Source organism: Orcinus orca, chromosome 3 (genome assembly GCF_937001465.1).
Source record: "Orcinus orca chromosome 3, mOrcOrc1.1, whole genome shotgun sequence".
NCBI lineage: Eukaryota > Metazoa > Chordata > Mammalia > Artiodactyla > Delphinidae > Orcinus > Orcinus orca.
Genome location: NC_064561.1, coordinates 184,429,107 through 184,440,268, shown reverse-complemented (window position 1 = coordinate 184,440,268; position 11,162 = coordinate 184,429,107).

Sequence of the window (11,162 nt, the reverse complement as noted above, 5' to 3'; positions counted from 1 at the left end):
ACACACACAGACACACAGACACACAGACAGTACACACAGACACACACAGACACCACGAAGCACACTCCCTCCAGTTCAGAGCGAGAAGCCTGCACTACAACCCTCCGGGCATAACCCTGCGGGTCTGCAGGACTCCGGCCCCACCAGCATAACAGCCCCAGCTTCAGAAGGACCAGAAGGGCCAACCCAAATCCGACCCGGTGGAAACCGGCCTGTACCAGGGCAGGATGGGGGCGGGAGGCACCGGGGCGAGGGCCCCTGGCCAGCACCCCCTCACCCCGCCTCTCCGAGAGCCCAGACACAGGGCAGGCCCACAGAGGCAGCTGAGCTCCCTGGAGCCCCTCAGCCTCAGGCCCCTGTCTCCCCCGACCCCAGGCCTGCAGACCTGCCCCGCTGACGTCGGGACTGGGACGTGGGGCCCGGACCAGGCAGGACAGAGGCTCCTAAGGCCCGTGCCCATGCCGCGGGCGCTGCTGGGAACCCTGGCAGAGGGCCTGCTGTGTCCACAACCCCCTCCTCCCCGGGCAGCTGTGGGCTGACCAGACCGGGGGCCTCAGCTCCTGCCGCCCAGAGGGACGGGCCGGCTGGTCCTCGTGTTCCCTTGGCCAGTGCAGTGCAGACAGCCTTCCGCAGGCCCCGTCAGCCCAGGCGGAGACCCCCTCCCAGACGGCCCCCACGGAAGTGACAGGCTGCTGCCCACTGGCTCTGAGCCACAGCGCGGGGCCTCGGCCCTCGCTTCCAGAACCTTCCACTCAGAGTCTCTTTCAGCTGCGGCCTGCCCCAGGCCACGCAGACATGGAGGTGGCCGAGGGGAATCTGGGCCTGGGGAGTCAAGCTGACCTCTGAGAGGTGTGGGCCTCTGGGTGCGGGGCCCATGGGAGAAGGGGGGGATCTGGAACCCCTGTCGATCCTACCGAAGGAACTGCACTGGCGTCTCTGCCCAGCATCCCTTCCCCGGGGAGGGGGGAGGACTGGTTCCCCACTCACTCCCAGGTCCTCCCAGACCATCTGTGACACTGCTCGTCCCCCGAGGCTGGGCCGCTCCTGGGAGGAGGCTGTGCGGTCGCCTCACCTGCCCAACTGCCCTCCAGCCCTGCGCGCTCGGCCAAGTCGGTGACCAGACCCGCGGGAGGCCCCCTCCGGGTCGTGAGCAGCCAAGAGGCCGGGGAGGGCTACTGACAGCCTCAGCCTGTGCGCCGAGAGGCCGGGTGTCTCCCGAGGATGAGAAGCCCCCGCCCCGTCACCCAGCGCACACCTGCCAGTGAAGGGCAGTTCAGCACAGTGCCTCCACTCCACTTCCGGGCTCTGGCCCAAGGTGTGCCAACAGCCCGCATCCCCGTTCTTAAACTTCGCCTACGTTGTCTTAACAGCAGCATCAAACAATAGGTCCTTTGTCCTCACATAGTGGGAATGACAGAAAATCACTTGACTGGTCCTCGGCTGGCACTGTGCCCTGTAACTCCTGCACCACTGGAGCCCAGCTGTCCTTGGCCGGGCGGCCGGGCAGTGGCCGCGGGCTCAGCACAGTTTCCACACCCGAGGGCCGGACCGGGGAACGGGTGGGGTCCCCCGGCCCTGAGCGTCAGCAGGGGAGGGAGGGGCAGGGGGGAGGGAAGCCTGAGCTCCGACAGCCGCCCCACGAGAAGAGGTGTGTGGGGGTGGGGGGAGTCCTAGGGCGGGGGGCTCCCCGTTCTCCCACCTGCATCGTCAAGGACTCGGGGTGATGCCCTCCTTACATGTCAGCGTGAGGATGAAGACAGCAAGAGCCCGGCAGGGGGCGTCCCCAGCGGCTCAGGCCAGTGTACTGGGCACCGAGGGCGGGCAAAGCGGCGGGGCCAGAAAGGGCAATGAGGTGCAAAGAGGGCCTGGAGGGTCGGCCTGACCCAGGCCCTTCTGGGGTGAGAGCCGCCCTAAGCAGGGTGGCGCCCGCCAGGAGTCCAGCCAAGAGGCAAGGCTGCGGCCCGCGGAGGCCCTGGCTCCTGTGGGGAGGAGGGTGGGGGGCCAGTAAGCCCAGGCTGGGGTCCTGGGGGAGCCTAGACCGGCTCCCTCAGGGTCCAGGAGACCTGGCGCCTCTACGGCTGCCGGCCACTCTCACCGGCACTCATGCTCGGGCTCCCTCTGTCAAGCCACCTACTTCCGTCAGGACAGACCCAATGCTGCACGGCACCCCAGAAGTAACGCACTGCTCTGACTCACGCTCGCCTGCTCACAGGGTTCCTGGGTATGCCGGAGCTGGACAGCCCAGCCCGTCTGGGGAGTGCCCTCCGTGGCGGCTGACTGAGGGCTGCCGTGGGGAGGGTCCCCTCCGCTTCTGGGGTTGAGACCACAGGTCACTCATCAGGTGCCACACGCACCCCTCCTGGAGCCCAAGAAATGGCTCCCGGGGCCAAGAGGGTGACCTGAGAACCAGCAGTGGTGACAAGTGTCCAGTCGCCCCTGACCTAGAGCTCAGAGCAGATCAGACGGGGGCATGTGCCCCATGCCCATCACCCTCCTCAGGGTTCTGGGACCGAAGGTGAGCTGCAGGCAGAAGTTCAGGGATTAAAGGCAGGGTTGGGGGCACCGGGGAAAGACACAGCGAGGGGCTGACGGGAGGGCGGTGCAGTCACACAAGCACATCGACCAGACAGGAGGAACCGGCCACTTCCTCGGCGGTCTCCAAGCCCCCTCCCCCCACACACCGGAATGTGACTTGGCCTGGACCCCGCGCTCCAGGAGCAATGAGGTCAGAGGGCGCCAGGGGCTGTCACCAGCCAGTCCCCGCAGACAACCGCCCAGGACTCCAATTCCTGTCCAAGCCCCACCACAGGGCGGCCGCTGATGGGGGGCGTTAGCGCCAAGGTCCCCGGGGAGAGCGCGGAGGACGTGCGGTACCAGATCAACACCAGGTGGACACCAGCTCGACGCCACGCGCGGACCCCAAGGCCAGCGCCTGGGCAGCCCTCCCGCCCGACCACCGGCCACCGCCTGGGACCCACCCGACGCCCGACCCGGCTCCGCGCCCCGACGCGGAGGACGCCGCGCCCCGAGGAGACTGCCCGCACCTACCGTAGCGGCTCGGCTCGCGGCTGTAGTGCAAGATGGGCAGCGCGTCCATCCCCGGCGGCTCCGGGGAGGCTGCGGGGTCCGGGTCAGGCCCCCGGCAGGGACTGGAGCTCCGGCTGCCGCCGCCCCCGGGTCTGGGCCCCGCGTCCCCCGCCCCGCCCGCCGCAGGGGTCACCACGAAGCGCTGGGACATGGTGGCCCCAGCGCCAGCCCCAGCCTCCGGTCCGGGCGGGCGCGGCGAAGGCTGCGGGGACGCGGGCGGGGCGGGGCGGGGCGGGGCGGGGGACGTGGGCGGGGCGGCGCCGCGGGAGGAGGCAGGATGCACCCGAGCCATCAGGGACCCGGGAGTGAGCGGGGGCTGTGTGGGCCTTGGGGGTGCCGGGGGCCGGGCGGGGCAGCAGGAGCGCGGCGGGGGGCGAGGGCACCAGGGAAAGCCGTCGGGCAGCGGGCGGAGGCAGTGCCCACCTTCGCCGAGGTCCCCTGCCCCCCGTGAGACACGGAAACCTGATCTGGGAGCCACAATGGTCCCTTCAGAAGAGCGCAGCCTCGGGGACTCCTTACAGGACCTTGGAGACCCCACCCCAGGCGCCAGGGCTCAGCACCGGGTCCTGGTCTGGGGAGGGACAGGCCAGGGACGCTGGAGATCTGGCTTTGGTGTGGGAAGGTTGACCACCCCAGCGCCAGGCAGTGGCCTGGGGACCACTGAGGATGCCCACTGAAGGCCAGGACCAAAGATTCCAGGGGTGAGTGAGGGTGAAGGCCTCCCACGGGGAGGGTCCCGAGGGAGGGAGCCCTGGACGTTTGGGGGGCATTTCCACCCCCCACCTCTGGCCTCTTGGCCACCAGGGTCCAGCCATTCAGTCCCAGGAGGTCAGGCCGATGGCCTCCCTCAGAATTCTACCTGGTGGAAGCCCCCGGGAGGGCGGAGGTGGGGCTGGGGAGCCAGGAAGGCCCCGGGCGGGAACCAGCCCTTCTGCACGCGGACGCCTGAAGGAGGCCCCAGGGGTGCTCCAGTTTGCTGTCCCTCCACGTCTCAGGTTAGTCTGCCACCACCTCACACTTACCTGGTAGCAATTCATTCGTTCACTCATTCATTCATTCATTCATTCACTCACTCATTCATTCATTCAGTGAATGTGTATTGGTGCCTAGCAGTGCCGTAAGGAGGCAGGAATCCCTGCTTCTTTGAAGCCTGCATTCTAGAGGAGAGGCAGCCGTAAGAGCTCTGATTAAGAGGCAAACAACGAAGGGGTCTGGGGGATGAAATTTTAAATGGGGTGTCTGGGGTGGCACCAGGAGGAGGTGAGATTCAAGCAGTGACTTGAAGGAGGTCGGTGGTCAGTTGTGTCTGGCTTCTACTCACTCACCTCATGACCCATGATGGCTGCTCCTGGTCCAGCCATCACATTTGTATTCCAGCAATGGGTGGAGGAAACGGTGGAAGGGCAACTAGCACCCTCCCCAAGAGCACGACCCAGAAGTTGCACACAGCACCTTTGCTTAACCCATTATCCGGAACGTAGTCATGTGGCCACAGCTGCCCATTAGGAAGACTGGGACGTGTGCCTGCCAATGTCTGGGGCTCTGCTAAGGAGGAAGGACGAGAGGTTAGGGTCAGCGGCACCTGGAGCACAGGAGGAGAGACGGAGGGCAGTGGACGGTGACACCCCCTTTCTTGCACCCATTCACGTGGCAGCGGAGGGGATGACCAGGCCCCAGGCTCTCCCAACGGCAGGCACACCTGGCCTTGGGCACACCTTGGGCTCTTCTGGGTGCTCCGGAGCCCTCCTGGCGGGAGGGGGGCCTCCACAGATCCCAGGCTTTCCGTGATTCGCGGAGATGGCGGCTCTGCCCCTCCCCCACCCCGTTCTTCAATATTTTCTAGGCCATTTTTGCCCATTGATTTTTTCTTTTTCCCCCAACATGAATGTTTGAATCATGGTGGAAAGTTTTCCCCCAAGTACCTTCATGTTTTGGTTGAAAAATCAATCTAAAAATAAATTTGCTGAGAACTCTCTTTATGGTGTCTGACCTTTCTACCCAGGTTCCACACATCTTTCTCGTAAACTTAAGTCATACGAATTCACATTTTTTGTTGCTACTGTAATGGATCTTGCAACTATGCTGAAATCTGTTAATAAAAACAGAAACAAGACCAACATGATTGGCCGTTGTGTATTTATTTTGTAGCCTGCTATCTCCCAGAGCTCTAAATTCTATTGTTCGCTTGTTTTTCTAGTTTCCTCTGTGGTTTTGCTGGGACTCTTTTTACCCGTAAAGAATGATAGCTTTGTCGTTTTTCGTTGCTTTTACCTCTTCTGTTTTCTTCCCCCCCTTTTGTCCTTGTTTTGGAATTTTCTAGAAATTGCAGGGAAATAAATAACATGCTTGCTAGAGCTCCTTGTCTGGTCAGAACTGAAATGGCAACAGCACTGGTGGTCATCCCCGGTCATCAGAAGCCCCCCGATCTGGGAAAGGACCACTGAGCTCCGCTCAGCCCTGAGACACCACCCCTAAGACCGGAGGCGTCCTGGACAGGCTGGACTGTGGAGGCCTGGAACGAAGATGCCTTCTCTTCCCTCTGTCCAGGGCGCATCAGGTGAGGGGCCCTCCCGGCCTCTGCCCGAGGACAGCCTGCGTCCCCAGACTTCCGTCCACGACGCCCAAAGTTGCTTGGTCCAGCCAGGCTCCCTCTCTGCCCACCCAGACCCTCAGGACGTGGCTGGGAATCCGGAAGACTCAGGCCATGCCGACCTCGGCTAGTGGGCCTCAGGCGAACGGGCTCACTGCATCCCCCAGGTCCTCGGCACCACGTGGGCGGGTCCTGCCTGTCCTGTGGCGTGGTTGGGACCTGACCCGTGGAAGCCCACCTGGCTCCAGATCCCGGCTCCACGGCAGCGAGAGAGGGGAGATGGAAAATATCTGTTTCTTCTTTAAAATGTTCAGAACAGAGAAATGCAGCCTGGTCCACGTTAAGTTCTCCTGTGCATGGTGAGCGGAGAGGTGAAGGCTGGAGGGCAGAGGACTGGCCATCACCCTGCCTGCCCCTCCTCCAGTGCACGACATCCTGCTGCCCTTCTCATCACCTCTTCCTGTGCACACTTTCCTGCTACCGCCTTGGTCCGAATACTCAGTTTAAGAAACCTGATCTGCATTGTGTCTTGGCAAATAAACAGAACATTGAAGACTAGAATTTTCCTCTGAAAATAGCTTTGGCCTCGTTGCTGAGGTTGGTCTTTTCTGAGCATCCTCTCAGTGTCACTGTTTTATACGTAAACTGTAATTATAATTTTATCTCATCAGCTAACTACCAGTTTATAGCCTCGAATTTTAAAAATTTGTTTTTTATGTCTGTGTGTATTCACTGATTTACTAACTGAGGTCTAACGTATAGGCAGTACGGTTCACCATTTCCCGGCGGAGTTCCCCAGGTTCTGAGGAATGGGACCAGCAGGAAAATGGAAATGGAAAATTGCAAAGCAGCATTAAAAGTGCCCATCCTGGCCATGAAAGCGTCTTAGGGAAGCACTTGTACGCACCGTCTAACTTCCAGAAGCCGGGCCTCCAGGCTGCAGTCCTGGCAAAGCACAGGCTCTTTCGGGGGACCCAAAACGCACAGCTTCAGGGTGGTTTGTGCGCAGAAGATGGTGGGCAGCAGGCACGCCTGCGTGGGACTGTGTGCGTGTGTGGAGGGGCTCTGGGCGTCCATGAGGGTCAGCGTGCCATCAGTCGTCCGAACAGGAGCCCCCTCTGCCCCTGCTGCTGGCCTGAGCCCCTGGCGGTCACTCCAGGGGCTCGGACCACACAGACCCCGCTGATGGCAGTGGCTGTCCTGGGCTGTCCCGGACCGCTGTGACCAGAGCAGAGGAACCGACAGCTCGGGTGACGGCAGGACTGTCTCTAGCAGGTGCGGACAGCCCAGGGCCCTCTGTCAGCCGCCCGAGGGAGGACTACCCCACTACACGCGTGCGCGTGCACACGCACACACACACACGCACACGCGCACACGCGCACACACGGGGCGCCTCGGGGCTTCATTCCGTGGCCAGGGAGCTCCTCCAGGGCGGCTTAGGGAAGCCCACGGTCAGAGGCCTGAGCAACTACTCCAGGGGTCTGGGCTCTGCTACCTCACTCAGCAGGCCTTCTGCTGGGAGACCCTGGGGGCCTCATCACAAACCTGGAGGCTGCACCGCACCCCAACCCCCGCTGTCAGCAGGTCCTGTGAGGACCTCAAGAAGGTGAGCGTCCCCAGGTAACATGTCCCCTATCCCACCCCAGGAGCAGGCTCCCGGGCAGAGAGAGCGGGGGCGTGGGCAGAGGAGGAAGAGACAGACACAGACACCGAGGAGGGAAACAGATGGAGACACAGAGAGGACAGAGAGAGGGAGAGAGAGACAGACGGGGAGGGGCGGGGCCTGCTGGCCCTCCTGCTGTCCCCTGAGCCGGGTGGGCCCTGCGTGACCCATGCCCTCCTAGCCTGTACAGCACAGGGCGTACTTGGGCCTTGGGACCCCTCTGGGCCCTCGTGGGTCTGACTTTCCTTCGGAGGTGAAGAGAGGACGGGGAAGGGGGGAGATGAGGTGAGGGGTGCACAGCGCCGTTGGGGGGGATCGCCCCTCGGTGTCCGAGGCCAGCCCCCTGAGCCTCCCAGGCAGCGCGAGTCCAGGGTGTGGGAAGGCTTCGGCGTGGACCTGCACCTGACGCCACAGGCAGCCGTGAGGGCAGACGGGGCCGGGGAGGCGGCTGGGGCCCAGGCCCTGCGTCTGGGTCTGTGACTGGGCTGAGCCCTGTGGTTGCAAGGCCTGGGCCGGTACACCTGTGACGGCAGCAAGGATGCCGCGCGGCCGGGGCTCTGTGCGTGGGTCAGGAGCCCCTGCGGGGGCTGGGCTGTCGCAAGCAGCCCCCCGCAGCTCCTTACTGCAGCTCTTTACTGCAGGGGTCTGACCCTGCGGAGGCAGGCGGCTTGACCTGACGCCCGCCCCGCCCTGGCTCGGCCCGAGCCCCACACAGGTGGGTCCAACCCACCTGTGTCGTCGGGAACAAAACCCAGTCGTCAGAGGGCCTCACCTGCAAGTGACTCTTTTATTTAACAAGCCCAACCCCCTCCCTCCGTGGACACAAGCCCAAGGCTCCGTGCTCTCTCCCTCCCAGCTGAAGGCAGAGCTTCCCGGGGCTCAGAGAAGACAGACCCACCCGTGTGGGACGCGTGGTCCTCCCGTGAAGGCGGGGAGAGGACGGGGCGCCCGGCCGTCCTGCTCTGCTGCTGGGTCCCCCGAAGTGGACGTTCTCTCCACTCCTTGGCTGTCTTGCTATTGCGCCCCCCGCACCCTGGGGCCCAGGCCTGGAGGGCGGGCAGCGAGGCCTCGGGCCCTCCCACCGCCCCATCCCCACAGCAGCCCCTCAGTCCTGCCTTCTGAGCCCAGATCTGGGAGCCGCTTCTGCTGTCCTGAAAGCTCAGGCAAGTTCACAAAGGAGTGAAGATTACATCATAACAGCCGCGCCAATAACGTGTCAAGGTCGGTTCGTCAAGTGTTATAAACTAACGGATGACGCTCCGAAATCCTGGTGGGGAGCTGCAGCCGTCTGTCCTTTCCAACAAATTTGTCTGTAAGCCTGAAACTGCTCTAAAAAATAAAGTCTGCAAGTTAAAAAAAATCAAGTGAATGGGGCAGGCAGCGACCGCCAGGAGGGGCTGGGGGCACAGGCGTGAAGTCCAGGCCTCACGTGCCAGGCCCTCCACCGGCCCAAGGCAGGGTCTCCCCATCCAGGACGGAGGCCCCTGCCAGGCGGGTCACGCGCAGCCCCCGTGTGAGCGGGAAGGCAGGCACACGCTGGGCCCTGCTCCGGCCCGAGGCGCTCGTTCTGCAGCCCTGCGAGGGCCTGAGGGGGCGCGGCCTTCCTGGGCCTGGCGGGGGCCCCAGCCCCGGACACGGGTAAGGGACCGCGCAGTGCGGCTCCCGCAGGGGCACCCGCCTCCCTCCTCAGGCCTCAAGGGGGCGCTCCCGTTTGCTCTGGACAGGACGCCAGGAGGCGCTCCTCCAGGGCTGCCTGGAGCTGCGGGCCGAGGCGCCCAGGCGCTCCAGGCAGAGCCAGCGGCCAGTCTGGGCTGGGGCCCCCACTGTCCTGCCGCCTCTGTGGCCGGAGTGGCTGATTTCCATCCCGCTCCGTCACGGGCCCCCTGGGAGTTTTTGGAGGACGGCCCCTCACGGCGGGGGGCTTCCTGCCCCAGTGGTGCTGGGTTGGCCAGGCTGGCTTGTTCCCCGGTGTCACCATGACAGGGACGTGCCCGGCCAGCCCACTGGCCCTGGAGGAGGAGAGCCGGGGGCAGGTCTGGGCGCACCTGCAGCCTGGCACCACGGCCAGGTGAGCCAGCGGACGGTGACGCATGAGGGGAGGCGACAGGCGTAGTTCTGGGCGGCAGCTAAGGGGCTTGTGCGCTCTCAAAGCCTTGGCTTCCCGGCTTACGAGGTGGGGATAACAGTGGTGCCCCCCCTCAGGGCTGGCTCGAGTGCGAGGTGACTTGGGTCCTGGGAATTAACTGCGCGGCTCAGCGAGCTTCCAGTGAACGGGGTCCCCGGTCACCTGACAGGCCGCCAGGACCAGGTGAGACGGCAGACCGCCTGGTGTGTCCTAACGCTGTAGAGTGTCGTGTGACGCTTTGGGCTCAGAGCCGGGCTTTGCGTGTCCCAAGCTGTCGAGCATGCTGCTGTGAGGAAGACCCGCTCCCCCAAGGTGGACGCGTCACGGTCACTCCCTCACGTCTCCTGGGTTTGGTTTCAGATGGAGACAGGCTTCCTTTAGGGCTCCAGGCTGCGAGGGCCAAGCCCACCTTGTCTGCAGAAGATGAAGCACAGGCCCACTGCTGCCTGTGATTCGGTGGAAGGCTGGGCACCCCGTTAGCAGCTCTGAGACTTTCCTGGAGGGGGACAGGTTCAGGGTTGGGTGTGTTATGGGCACGGCACTGCCCTCGGGAAATGGGGGCCCTGCCGGTGACAGGACACAAAGCCCCTACCTGGGGGGGCTTGGCGTGCCCAGCCCCGGGCGGGGGCATCTGCTGAGCAGCCCACCCAGCCTCAGCACTCCCTTCCCCTCAGCAGGGAGCGCAGAGGCCCACAGCGGCCACCCCCATCCCAGCCCTGGAGTCTGGGATGCTCCCCTGGGCCCTGGAGCACAGGGGCCGCTTTCTGTCCCAGCTGCCCAGCCCAGCCCTCTGTGGCTGGCCATGAGGAGCCCAAGGGAGGGGTGCAGTGAGGGGGTTAGGGGTGAGGCTGGGGTGGGGGTGTGATGGAGGGTGCTGGGTGTGTGCTGGGCTCTGACACCAACTGGAAGTGACTCACGCTAAAGACTGAGGCGTTGATGGGGGCCTCAGGAGGGGTCAGGAAAGCCACCCCCCACGCCTCTGAAAGATGATTCCTGGCTGGAGGGTCCTCACTAGGCCAAAAAGGGGTGCCCCAGCCTTTCTGGGTAAGCAGAGGTAGACCCCTTACATGCAGGGCCACAGCAGGTGCCCCCCGGGGTCCGTATGGCAACCCACGGGGGAGTTGGTTTTCTTTCGGTTTCACCCTCCCGACTTTTAGAATGTCCTCCTTAGGCTCAGAACCATCCCAGTGCCCACTGGGTGGCACCCGTCAGCCCACCACACCCCTCTTGGACGACGCAGCTGCCTGTGGCCCTTGGTTCTCCCCAGAGACACTTCTGTATTACTTCCTGCTTTGCTCCGGCACCCAGGATGGTGTGCAGTGCCTCTGACATTCAGAAACTGATGTGGAATGTGAGTGGATGGATAGTAGATGGATGGAGGGCTGAGCGGGTGCAGGGATGACGGATGCTGGGGTGAAGGGGTGGATGGATGATGGATGGGTGGATGGAGCGAGGGATGAAGGATGAAAGGACGGACGATGGACGGGGTTGGGTGGATGATGGATGGTGGATGGTGGATGGTGGATGGTGGATGACGGATGACGGATGGTGGATGAGGATGGTGGATGGTGGATGGTGGATGATGGATGGTGGATGGTGGATGGTGGATGGTGGATGGTGGATGGATTGTGGATGGTGGATGATGGATGATGGATGGTGGATGGTGGATGATGGATGGTGGATGGTGGATGGTGGAT